This window comes from Zerene cesonia, chromosome 14 (genome assembly GCF_012273895.1).
Source record: "Zerene cesonia ecotype Mississippi chromosome 14, Zerene_cesonia_1.1, whole genome shotgun sequence".
Lineage (NCBI taxonomy): Eukaryota > Metazoa > Arthropoda > Insecta > Lepidoptera > Pieridae > Zerene > Zerene cesonia.
This window is the reverse complement of record NC_052115.1, coordinates 493,997-508,866: the sequence shown is the minus strand read 5'-3', so window position 1 is coordinate 508,866 and position 14,870 is coordinate 493,997.

The following is a 14,870-nucleotide window of genomic DNA, read 5'->3' as shown; positions in this document are numbered from 1 at the left end:
GTAACATAAATATAAAACTTATAACAGATGAACGATTTTATGGATAATATAGATAAGAGATGATGTAAGAATGTTGTAGTAATTAGGCTATATTTATGTTGCCTAAATTAGTCTCGAACTTGAACTCGCAAGTTCTCACCAAAGATCGCGAATGTAGGCAAGCTAATATTTTGTTTAACACTTTTTATTTAGAAATAACCTAGTCTTATCAATTAATTAAATTAACCGTTACCTACATTTAAACTCAAATATAATTAAATTATTTATATAATACAATATAATTCAACAAATTGGTTCGGAGAAATGCATGAACACACACACCTATCATTTGTGTGAAAGCTTGAAATAATGATTAATATATAGCAGTTCTGAGAATATTACTTACCTGGTAAGCTATTTGAAGGCCATTAAATAGAGGGTGTCCAGATAATTTCGTTCTAGGAGTTAAGTTAAATATGTATATAATAACATATAATCAGATGTATGTGATCATTATTTACTATAAAGGCGAAAAAATAGGGGACAAAAGTTATAGTGGACTTGCTGTTGCTGATAAATATACTATTTTTTTTTAACACTTTTGTAGTATCCTATTATAACAATAATATAAATGCGAAAGTTTGTGAGGATCGATGTATTTGTATGTGTGTTACTCTTTCACGTAAAAACTACTGCACCGATTGCAATGAAATGTTGTACGTAAATAGTTGGACAACTGGAATAACACATAGGCTTTTTTGCACTTTTTATCCCGATATTCCAACGGGATACAGACTTACACGGGTGAAACCGCGGGGCGCAGCTAGAATTATCATATATTACTTTTCTATATGAGATTTGACAAAAGTGCTGGTGGGCCACCTGATGGTAAGGGACCACCACCTGAGTAACTTGGGTTGCCAACCAGGGCGCATAGTGAATGAAGAGCATTAATGAAGGGATTAAAGGATAAGACTGAGAAGGGTAAGAAAAAGGATTTGTTATTAAATTGCCAGTTGTGCTTAATATTACTGTCCAAAAGCTGTGAAACTGCCAATGGATCTATAAAGCATATCTAAATAATATCACAATAGAATAAAACAAACGTACCAGCCCAAAAAAGATAACCCAAAATCCAATATGGCGGAATGTATGCCAATACTAACTTCATTAGCCGAACTAATTCAAACTCATATAATATTACCCAGCGCATAATAGAAGAAAAACCTACTGCTGTAGTAAAACTTTCTACCATTATCCATTTAACCGTAATAAAACTTCGCGACCAGAGTATTGAAATTTGAAATACATATTTTGGGTAGGCGCCCGAGGGGCCAGGTATGGTGGAACTATTCAAAAATGCCCTGAAGGTAGTTTTATATGTTCGTTTTTTCATTGAATACGACATCGGGCTCGATTATATGCTCCGATACGACGAGTGTTAGGAAAATGCACGACATTTATACTCAACTGAATAGTATACGTTTGTGTTACATTTTATAGCATACAACAAAAGTTATATTGATAATGCGCTTCTGTGTCTATTATATATTGTGTCACATTGATTAGATTTCTATTTCCACAATTATTTCATATGAGAAATATGTAGCACTTACAGAAGTTGCCAGAATCTAGAGTTCTATGTAGTATCATCAAATGATACTCATTTATTCTATAAATCTAACAAGATCTTCTTACTGAAAATTATCTTGTACACTTCATATTCATTCTTTTTCATCTTTAATATAATTCCTTTATATATAAAACATATATCAATTTAAGCTTCATTAAAATTACTTTACTCAACAAACTGTCATGTTTTGAGAGTACAGACAGGCAATACAACCAAAAATGCGATATGAGATTCAAGTAATTTACATAACACTATTCTAAATAGGAATCGTTTCGGTCACGTGTCGTATCCGGAGGGTGTAAGTTAGCTCAAAATAGCTTATGTGAATAGCAGTATGGACAGGTCCGGATAGTTAATGCTCGAATTGGCTGCAGGGTTGACACTCATAATTGAATTTTATATATTTGTTTTAGAACTTTCAATAAAATTCAGTCTACTTAATGGACAAGAAAAAGCTCCAAATGTAACGCCCCTTTTCTTAATTCGAACCTCAAGGCACTGGAACATGCTTGTCCTAGACCACATCTCGGCTTAACATCAGCCGAGGTCGTGATCAAGTGCTGCCCTATTACAGAAAAAAAACACGTGTATAAACATCTATGATGAGTCATTAATACAGATCATTAGGTACGAAAGTGAAGAAGATTTGGCCGTGGTAAGTGACCTACTACGGTGTACGAAACATATCAACAATTGGTCTGATGTTCATATTTTCATACCATTAGAATCTTTTCATTAAAAAAATTATCTTCGTAAATGTCTTATATGTTTTACCTACATAACCATTTATTTTTGTTATAATATGGCTTTATTATCGACGCATTGTAATAAGTACTACCCAATGAGAGTTATGATAAAATCTTTAGAAACAATGATAATTTATACTGAGTTGTAAAACATTAATATTCCGCGTGGCAACCCTACAACCACAAAGCCGTGTTCTGGCGGAAAAAATGTGAAAACACCAAATTTTTTTATATTTTTTTAGCTCAATAGCGAAAACAAAATTCACCCTTTGTCGGCCTCGAAACAGTTTCGAGTTTCAACTGATTCAGCCCTGATTTACAATTCTGTTGCAACTGAAACATATTGAAATACTTTAATAAAAGGAAATATACAGCGTGGAACTACCTCCGTTCAGTTTTTAAACGTTGTTAAACAAAATGTGTTTTACATTGCATCGTGCTGGCGTGTTTTAAAAATTCATACAGGCCGGTTTGGGCGCTGTTTTATATATTATCATCTGTTGGAGTAAATTTTAACTGGTACTATAGAGTAAAATATTTATTTATTCTTCATTGCATACAGAGGTGAGTAAAATGTTATGAAAAATAAAAAGGCAAACGATTCTTTATGATATCCTTCGTTATATGATAGTGTATGTGTGATATACAGTTTTCTGTCTATAATTTACAGAAACAATACTGGTGGGAATCTGTGGAAAGTACCATATTTTTTATGTTAGTTTTCAAGATTTTTAATCTAGCATATGATCGCTATATTATATGAATTAAAAACATTATCGCTGTGGCACAAGATGCTCGGTTGAATAAAAATAACACTCTCTGAGTTAAATTTCAACCAATACAAATGTTTTCAGTTGTTTTTGCTTCAGAGTAACCATTCTCATAAATATATAATAATATAGTGAGTATAAGGGTAGGAGAGGAGGTAGAAGGGGTATAGCATAGCATATAGTATATTATTAGCTTATGTACGTCTGTCCAACGAATAGACAATCCTTATCTACATTTGTTGAATAAAATAGGCACGTAATATTACAATGTGGGCAGAATTTCAAAATTCCATTTACATTTTACTTGTAGCTTTTGGTGCAAGAGCATTCGCACCTTGGGGAATGGAATTTTAAAACGTATACGCTTGCTTAGGCGAATGTTATAGAATTCTGTATTTTGAGCACTCGAAAGTGTCGGAGATTTCATACTTTAAAGCCATTGGTGTATCGCGTTACTTGTAAAATCTCCTGAAAAAACCCGTTGGAAGGAAATATACAAATTTAAAGTGGAGTGGGGCTATCGCAGTCGAATTGATTTATATTTGAAATGATAGCTGTGGTTGTACCTTTCCTGGTGCTCGGTTCCCAAATTCAAGGTCTGTAGATCAACTGAACGGATATTAATAATATATTGGTTTGTTAGATTTTTGACCGCTCGGACAAGGTAGGTTTAAATAATCTCTGTAACAGAAAAACCCGAAGGTAATCGCTGTGAACTATTTCATAAAGAAAATAAACTTTGTATTTAGGTCACTTCAATTAAATTCCACGAACATCGCTCGACGCCTAATCACTTTGAATAAATCTGTATCTCAAATGAACATTTAGCGGACCAATATCCATTCAATAGGCCTCGTCCTATCCTTTTTTTCGCGTTTCAACCTCCATTCAGTGATGTTTTAACGAGAACCCAGCTGCCTAGTACTGTATCGTTTCTAGCTGGTTGAGTGGTCATTCAACTTCGGGGAAACATTATTTTGTATGAAGGTAAATAAATTGTGCTTTGATGATGTTATTTATTGATATTGTATATCAAAATATCCTATTAATTTTGAGTTTTTAAAGTAAATTAAGAAGTTGTGTGTTAATATATAACAATTGTGTTCATTTGTAATCTTGTTATATTCGTATCGCATCAAACACAAGAAAACTCTGTTTCTTGCTATTAAAAAAACGAAGAGAAATTGTTTAATATAATAGTGCCCTTTCTGTCTGTTTCGCCTGAGCTATATACAGCATATAGCTCTCAGAGATCACGTAAATTTCCAATTGTGACAGAATTCTTAAAATTGGTGCTATATTTTCTGAGATTATCGCGTTTAAACAACAACTAATCTATTTTATTTGATACTTATTTATATGCTTGGTATATGACAAATAGGACTACTAAAAAGTGGAACTAATACCTATAATAATAAACCTAATACTATTTCATCACATAGTTTCGTATCATATCATCACCATTAATATTCATGGGAATCACGATTCCCGACAATAAACAGACCCCAACCACTGCACCATCCAAATAACACAATTAAGCACCAGCTCTTTTATCCATACAAAAGAAACGTATTAAAACGAATAGAGAGGAAATTAAAACGGAATACACAACCGTTCGAGTAGGTATAAACTTAAAACTATGCTTTTAACATTAAAACGTATGCAGACTGAGTGGCCCAGGGGCTATGCTAGCAATAATGCTTTTTTTTCGCCGTACACGAATCTGGAATTGCTTTTCAATTTTATTTACAAAAAATGTTTCATCTGCTCGTTTTTTATTTTGCGTCTAGCTGCGAATAAATAATTATTTTATGGGCTTTTATTTGTTTGATAGTATCATTAAATCAATATAAAAATATGTTAGGAAAATGTCGTCATTAGCCCATATATGCTCCCACTGTTGGGACACAGGCCTCCTATTAGGGTTCAGGCCATAATCCACCACGCTGGCCAAGTGCGGGTTGGCAGATGTCACATGTCGTCGAACTTTTGATTCTTGGACATGCCGGTTTCCTCACGATGTTTTCCTTCACCGTTATAAGCAGTGGTGATGTTATTCACATGTGCAGATAAATTGAAAAATCAATTTATTTCCTGCACGCTCGCCCGGTCTCGAACCCCGACTTATCGATTTTGAAGTCCGAGGTTCTCACCACTGAGCCACCACTGCTTTTAGGAAAATGTATTCTAATATATTTTGGGCCAAAAGTTAGTTTTTTATCTATACTTCATCTAGCTATCGCCCGCGGCTTTGTCCATGTAATCAAAGGAAGAATAGATAGGTCTTACACGCATAGCTCGCGTTCCTGCTTCATTTCCAGGATAAAAAATATTCTTTGTTTTTCCTCGGGTCTCAATTCGTGTGGAATGCCATCCCTTTTTATATTTTTGTATTAAAGGTGACACTATAAGCTATAATCGAAGAAATACTTAACGGATTTTAATGGTTTTTTGTCTCCACATATGTGCAATAATGTCAACACGAGCGTAGCCAGGGTGAGCAAGCTTGTGACAAAGAAATTATATATATATCTTTAAACGAGCAATTCTTATATATATATATATATATATATATATATATATATATGGAATCTCGGAATCGGCTCCAACGATTTTCATGAAATTTAGTATATAGGGGGTTTCGGGGGCGATAAATCGATCTAGCTTGGAATCTTTTTTAGAAAATGTCATATTCGTGTTGTATCGACTTAAACTTACTTTTTTAACAAATAGGAGGCGTTTGAGTAGTCCCAATTTATTATGACTCTTCCTGACATCTATTCGCGAATAATAACACTTAAATATAATTTCCAAAAAACACAATTTATAAAAAAAAAAAAAAAAAAATACCGAGCAACGTTCGGTCATCCAGGTACTATATCATTATATAAAACGTTATTGACATTCTGAAATCTTACCTACATGGAAAATTTACCTGCATGTAGGTGTAACTTCTTAAAGTGTATTAAATCCCGTAATAAGATTAGAAATATACAAAGTTATATGAAACATACTTCCATTCAAATGTCGGTTAAAAGTATTAACGTTTTAAAAAGCTCTTAAAATCGTTTCGTCCGCCCGCCTAATTACAACACAAGGGCGCAAATAAAGCATTACTGTTCAGCTCTAAGCTTTATTTGTTTTTTCAAAATGTGTTAAGCAGCTTTCAGTTTGTTCGAGACTTGTTCAAACATTGCACTGTTACACCATTCACCAGTTATTTTCGTGATATAAGACATTTTTGTTTAAAGCATCAAAATGCTTATAAAAATCATTGACCATATTTAATTTCAATAATATATCTATAAATATAAAATATCTACATTAATCTTAATACATAAAACGCATAGGAGTCTAACTAACTGATCTATACACAGACCGATCGGGGTGAAATATGGCAGGCAGGTAGTCACTATTACGCAGTTATCTGCTAAGAAAGGATTCTGATAAATTCCTTTATTTTAACCACGCAGGTGAAGCTGGGGAAAACAGCTAGTGTAAATTAAATGTAAAAATTCCTTTCTCTGAATTGGTAAAGTATGTCTGCTTGCTTTTACATGTGATGATATTGTGTGTTTCTATTGCGGAAGTCTAACTAACGATCTACAGTTCTACAGAAAAACAGATATCCTACTAATATTATAATTGTGAAAGTTTGTAAGGATGTGTGAGTGTGTTTGTTACTCTTTCACGCAAAAACTACTGAACCCATTGCAATTTGGTACGTAAATAGCTGGACCACTGGAATAACATATAGGCAACTTTTTATCCCGATATTCCTACGGGATTCGGACTTACGCTAGTGAAACCACGGAGCGCAGCTAGTATAAAGATATAACTTTTATATTTCCTATAACCGAAACAAATTATAAACAGTGTAGTTACAATAATTGTTTTCATTGAAATGGGCAAAATTTTCAGCCGCACTCAGAATGATTACATCCACGAGTCCATTATGTTCTGACGAATAATTTGAAACTTACTGAAGAAAACCTCATTTTCACGTCAATTTTCAAGCAAATAACAATCTGACCCCAAAAATTAACTATTAAACTTTTTAATATCATTTCCGCTGTGCTACCACGTAAGCTGTGGAGTTTAATTTTACAATTTGCTTGAAATTATGTATTTACTTTATTTAATATTAAATAGAATCAACAGTAATCACATCGTATTTCCTAAATGAAATTAAACTGGTTGTATTAATCAAAGGCCTAAATATTATAATCGCGGAAGTTTATAACAATGTAGGGATGTTTGTTACTCTTTCACGCGAAAACAGCTTATCACATCTGTTTAAAATTTGGTACAGGGATATGTTTTAATATATAGGCTACATTATAGTCGGGTAATACACGAATTATAATCTAAGTTGTCTCAATACTACGCAAGTAAAACTACACGCTACAACATAGTGTTATGTGATATTAGATATTTATATAAATCTATTTATACATCAAAAGAAGGAATAAACTTACAACCAAAAAAATCACTCAACAATGTTTGATCTATTAATAGATGAAAATATATTTTCTGTATTAACACCTAAGGCACATTTTATCCCGAAAATTCATAGATTTCCCATGGGCGCTACGGCGGGACACGTGACTAAATTTGAGGGGTTCACCTACTCTGGTATCTTTAACCCTGAAACGAAAGGTGTTATTATTCTCATATAACAGCGGGCAAGCTTAGTTCTCTTGGTTAGCGTACACCACCGCCCAAGAAAACCGTTCTCCGTAGGGCCGCTGCCTAAAGATAAGATACTGGTTAAAGGTAAGGAAAGGATTGACTACGGGAAAAAGAATGATCTAGGAATGGTGAGGAAAAGGATACGGGACTCTGACTCACCCAATCATCGATCGAAACACAGCTGCATGCTACTAATTCGCGCCGATCGTCTTTGGAAATGTGGTAGCTTGCCAATGTCCAATTCGTGCTGAAGCGTGCTCACTGCCCACACTCGGATGAGTGAACTGTATGTGTATTTGAGGTTGTAGCTCACAAGAGGTAACAAATTTGTGATATATTATATTCGTCTCGTTACATATTTTATATTCGTTTTTTGTTGTGTTTCATAAAATCCTCTCAAATACCGTCTGTTGTGATATATGTCGATTATAATATTATTATAGTATTTGTTTTTTCCTCAATAACTTCTTTCCGATTTGTCATGCAGCTTTTGCTGTCTCCAATTTTTGTTTAATTATTTAAGCTTAAGCTTGTTTAGGCGTGAAGCAGAAGCATACATACAGAAATAAAGTGTTACTGCCTCATTTATAATACTAGAAGGAAACGTTTTTACTATACCTAAAGTATAATTCATTTTTAGTTTTATAGCATTGAACTTTCTCATTTATACCTAAAGTATTGAAACATGATTTAACGATTAAAATGCGATTGTTACAGCTTACGTCACTATTAAGTTTATTTTAAGTTATTTTTTATTTTTAAGTTCTCAGTTTACGAGTTATTAAGTTATTGTCGTGACACTGTCCCATTTCCGTATCGTCACTGGTGACGCCTTCGACCAATTTATCAACTTAAAACCATTCCATATTCCTTGCGACAAATAATTCCAAAACATTTGGGTTTTCTATAGCATAGGATATTGAAGATATACCTATAGGAATCATATAAAGCTGAAGGGTGAGAAATTTTGAAAGAATAGAAAAAATTTGATCACGAGGCAGGATTCGAACCTGCGTATCTTGCCTAACCGTAGCAATTTCTCATTTATAAAGCATTTCAATGCTATAAAACTAAAAATTAAAGCTGAAGGGTGCTTGAACTCGCTAATATTAAGAACTGCAGAACCTATTTGAGAATTCTTACAGTGTTAAATTTTCAAATTATTGAGGAACACTAGGTTATCCAACACAATATACGATGTTCATCTGTTTATATGATTTTAGATTTTTCAATTTCGTGTAGTACATACTTTTTAGATATGACTTTTCACTAAGAGCATCGGTTCTCTCGGAAGAATCGTCCTCCAGGCAACCTGGAATGTTCTTATATAGGGAAAAAATTAATGGTTATGTATGCTTTAGTGTTTATCACTACATAGTATAAAAGTCGATTTCTATGTCCCTGTGTCCCTATGTATGCTCAAATCTTTAAAACGCAACAGATTTCGACGGGGTCTTTTTAAAAGATAGAGTGATTCAAGGAAGGTTTATATGATAACAACTATTTGACTACTCCGAATTTAGCGCGTGCGAAGCTGCGGACAAAATTTAGTCTAAATAAACAATCAGTAACTAGGATTATCTACGAAAAATTGCATAAGCTTGAACGTTACCATGATTTTTAATTTTATAAATGTGAAAGTGTATATAGTGTATATAGTGTATATATAGTGTATATAATAGTGTATATAAAGTATTTATTCATTTCTCTTTAGCGTCGAAATCAACTTTAAACCTTAATTTATGTGTTTGTGTGTCTGGACATTGTTGGGCAGCTAGAGAGTGACACAGGCTTTATAGCAAGGTGAAAGATTTCATTCCCACGGGAATTTCCTCTGTCTACACGGGCGAAGTGAACGGGAAGTTGGTATGGAAATAATTATGTGGTGTACTAGATATCGACTAGAATTATTTAGATTATACCTATTCGATCATATATCTAGGTATATATATGTTAGCGAAACAATAGACGCGGGTTCGGATCTCGGTACCTTAATAGATACTTCGGTTAAGTATTATTTTTCGTTCTTGTATAAATAACAAAATAATATTCTACAAATAGCAAGTTTAGCAAATTGACCGCCTCTTTAGTGCAGTGGTTAAAGCGTGAGCGTTGAACCGAGTGGTCATAGGTTCGATTCCCGGTTTGACTCACAGAAAAATGTCACGGTCTTGCAGGACGCAGAAGGCTGATCACCTACTTGTCCGTAAAGAAGATCGATCAGTGAAACAGATGTATGTCATCTGCCCCATACCCCATTCGGGAATACGGGATTTTTTTTAAGTTTAGAAAAATTTATTATTCCAAAAAACATATAAATACAGCTAAATTCATTCCGGAATCGTCTTCCAAATTTGATGTAATTTGCTAATATAATTGCCATTAAAACAAATAGTAGGGGAGCCCAAGATGCTAAATGTGTATTTACTCGAGCGTTTCAGAAACCTATTGGAATTCGCAGATTATGCGAAAGCAAGAAAAAAAGTCCTATAGTGTTTTCAATTTCAGCGGTGGAAAAAGGTTTTTGATTTTTTTTTTAATTATAAAAGAAAAACAGGGCTGTGAAAATACTCAAGCACGTTAGATTTTGATATTTTGAAAGCTCTGGCATATCACTGAAATAAAATATAACTTATACTTACGATTTATATGGTAATTTCGTGGCTACGAATAAAAGGTAAAATATAAAAAAAAATATGACGCGAGCGCGTCAGATAAAGATATTACGGATTATTTACAACACAAAAAATCCAAATTTCACTAATCTGACAATTTGAGAGTAACCTTAGAGAATTATCGATATTTTTTTATTTCCTGCGGCTCCTGTAGGCGTACCCACCAATATCAACTGCTCATACTTTCTGGAGGTACTTATTAATAGGTAAGGTACCTTCCCTTATAATAATCTGACGCGCTCGAGTACATCCCAAAATCCCCTCTTGGGCTCCCCTACTAAAACCATTTCAAAATAAGGCCCCATAATATTAAGGTGCGTGTACACTGTGACAATATTGAGCGACTAATGAATAGGTGCCCTTATCGAAAACCTATTGTTAGTTACCATTAACGTGACTGAAATTGCTTAATTAAGTACTAGGCTCTGGCTATTAAGGAAATACCGTAAAATTGTATATTTCCATTATCTGTTTTGGTACAGATATTTTTACCGATGACGAAAAAGAGGATTATGAATTTGACTGTATCATTTAGAATTAGCTTTGTGAATTTATCTTAGATACCAATCTATGTATGACATATTTGTTGAAATTTAAATTTATCTGTAGCTTTGTGTCAATATTGTGTCCAATGGAATCATAATCATCAGCCTATATATGTTCCCACTGCTAGGATACAGGGTTCAGGCCATAATCCACCAAGTGTTGGTAGATGTCACATGTCGTCGAACTTTTAATTCTCGGACATGCCGGTTTCCTCACGATGTTTTTTCTTCACCGTTTCGAGCAGTGGTGATGTTATGGCTATAATATGGCTATAATTATTAAATCGCATTTAAAAGTCTTAAATATCTAAATAAATAAAGTTGCAATTAAAGTTCCATTGCAATCGGTTTATCTAAAAAAATAAACCGATTGCAATGGAATTTGGTACGTAGACAGCTGGACAACTGGAATCATATATACGTAACTATTATCCCAATATTCCTACAGGATACGGACCTATGCAGGCAAAACCGCGGGATGCAGCTAGTGTCACTATAATATGAGTCGGATTATGCATCGAAGGCACGGGCGTTAAGCTAGTTTTTGAATAATTCACTAGTCAAAGTAATTATAATCCATCGTTACTTCACCATAACAATAATTTTAACCGATAGGCATTGAGTTTCGGAAACCTTAAAGTTAGGGGTACCAACCTCGCGGGGTTATGTTTCACCAAATCTCTTACCTAAGCTACAGTCACCCTTTTACTTAAACCTTGTAAGAATAATATTTTCGTAGATTTCTTTAGATAAAATACCTCTGTATAGATACGGCAACCACCTGGTACAATGGTTAGATCATAGAACCTGTGGGTATTAGGTTCGATTGTTGTTAGAGACTAAAATATTATCAGTCTGGTGGGACACAGAAGGTTGATCACCTACTTGTCCGTAAACAAAATTGTTAGGTGAAATGGATGCATGTGCATCTGCCCCATAAGAGGACTATACATCTGTGCCCCCACAAGGGGACACATTAATACACATTTAATTATTAGATAATTTCAAAATCGCTGTAGTATGATATTTTAACTCCAATTGCATCTGCCCCATAAGAGGACTGTACCTTTGTGCCCCCACAAGGGGACACACGAATACACATTTTATTATTAGATAATTTCCTATCGCTTTAGTGTGATATATTAACTCCAATGAGCTATCGAAATCCAACAGTTATCTTTTTTCAAAGGAGGTTAATAGAATATACAATTTGGCAACAATTATAGAGCCTTTAAAGCCCTTTGCCCTTGTAAGCTCCGTATAAATTGTTCTCAAATATTGTACTACATATTGTATTGATAAATTATAATGACACCAATTCACAAACGTCGTAACTCCCGTATCTGTTAAGCGAAATATAACCTTAGCACGTGTTAAAAGAGATTAGTCTCTCAATCCTAAAGAACTCATAGGACCTTTTTGTTTAAGTTTTGTATCCGAAATGTGGTATAGCGAATAGAGCTATTGAACCTTAGACCTTCCCCGAATGACCTTTGGCATGGTCTCGTCTTAATTATCTATTGTTTTATATCTACATATAACAATCATTATGATGAAGGCTTTTAGGGAAACATGGCTATGTAAGTATATTTTAATCGACTTCAGAATTAAAGAGGCAGTCTAATGTTTTTAAAAAGACAGTATTAGGTTATATTAGAGAAGCATTAGGTTAATAACAGACTAATTTAACTTAAAATGTCAATAATTGTTACAATATCGCATCACAAACTGCTTAATTATTTATGTGGTGCTAGATTGGCATTGGATTGGATGTGCAAAAAGGAATTATAAGTTGAGATATATAATTTTATCGCGAGTTCTTATACTTCGCGAGGACTTATTCGATGCTGTTTATTTGTCAATACAATTATATCAAAATCAATTCATCATTTGTGCGTGGTATCACAAAATTTGTTTTTTTTTATCTATTTTATTGTTATACTTGTATAGAAATTACCCTGTACCTAATATGCAGTGTGTCTATTTTCAACCGTCTTAAAAAAGAGTAGGATATTGATAATGTCCTCCTTTTTTGAATTCGGTTTAATAACCTTTAGTTTTCTTGTTTGTTTATTAGCTCAGATCTTTCGACTGGGTGAATTGGTTTTCATGAAACTTTTTATTTTCAACATGAGAGCGTGTGGTACAATGTGGCCTAGTTGTGGTAATTTGACAGCGGATTAGTTGTTTGTTAAGAATAATTGTTCAATAATAAGAAAGAAAGGAACAAAGAAAAAACACTATACCAATACTAGTTAAGAATAAATATTAAAACTAAGATTTCGTAAAAAGCAGTGTCTCTACCGAGAATCTAACGCACGACTCCTCGGCCCTGCGCTCACGCGTTAACCACTGTACCAAGGAGACCGTGAAAAAACCTACCACAAAGCTTTATTAGTGTGAGTGACAAACGAATGGCCATTTTCATTGTCCACATCACTATAACACAATCATCCCCATTTTTTAACGTGGGTAATACCCCCAGTGGACTTAAGGAAGTCCACTATTGCAGTGGGGATCCGCGTAACCCAGGGCCCTTTCCCCGGTACTCGGGGTGTGTGTGGTAATGCGTTAAAATAACTTCACTATAAAAATAAGTTTTAGCATCTGACCTGCACTGACCGCGCGCTAAGTTGCTTCACCTAAACATCGTTCGCCGATCGATGGGTGCACTGAACTGTTTCAATAAAGCCGAATACATATAATACTGGCTGAAACATGCGGCTTTACTCGCGTGGAACCCGGCTGGAAGCCTATGTACTAATTCAGACTATAATCTAACTCCGTACCAAATTGTTTTTACCCAAAGGGGCTTTTAATCGGAATGAACATATCCTATCATCTAAGTCAGATAATACAATTTCTGTATACAAAATTTCATCAAAATCCGTTTAGTAGTTTCAGCATGATTGTCGGAACCCAAACAAACAAAATCCAAATAAACAAAATTACACAGTCATAATATTAGTGTGTATATTATATAGTGTGAACAGCGTGAAATAACTTAAAAATAACAGATTTAAACGATAATGAAAGTAAAAAGGGTGAGTAAATTTATTATTATTATGATTTGTAATCATATTCTTTTAAAGAATTGTGTTTCGTCATTATGATGGATATTTTCTCTATCACATTATAGGCTCGAGTTGAAATTAGTTATAAGAAAAAAACGTATCTGAAAATATTACATGCATCTTCATACTACATGAGGGTCACCATTTCACCCTGTGTTCAAATGTTAATACGTAAAATAGATTGCACCGCCCGTCCGTTTGTACGTAACTTCCGTATAAATTGGGGATTAAATATTAAAGTGAATCTTTATGAAAGGCCTTGAGGCAAAAAGTATGTAATTACAACTGCCCGCCTAAGCGAATAGTTTGTTAGAGAGCTGGCGCTACAGAAGCGGCGATTGTTACATGAATTAAACTCAAACTCAAACACAAACCGTTATTCATTCAATTAGACTTCTTATAGAAGCACTTTTGAATGATCATATAACACAGTTATAACATTTACCACCGGTTCGGAAGGCAGGTTCTACAGAGAAGAGCTGGCAAGAAACTGGCTCTTTTAAAATTACATCATTTTTACATTTTAATTCTACAGTTATTAAGTCTGTTCGCCTCCGCATACATTCACACAGTAAAAAGAACATACCAGGTAAAAGAAAATAGCATGTCACACTAACAGAACACGCGGCTTCATATTCTTCAAATATAATATTATACATGTGAAAGTTTGTGAGGATGGATGTATGTGTATGTGTATGTTTGTTACCCTTTCGCGTAAAAACTACTGAACCGATTGCAATGAATTTTGGTAAGTAG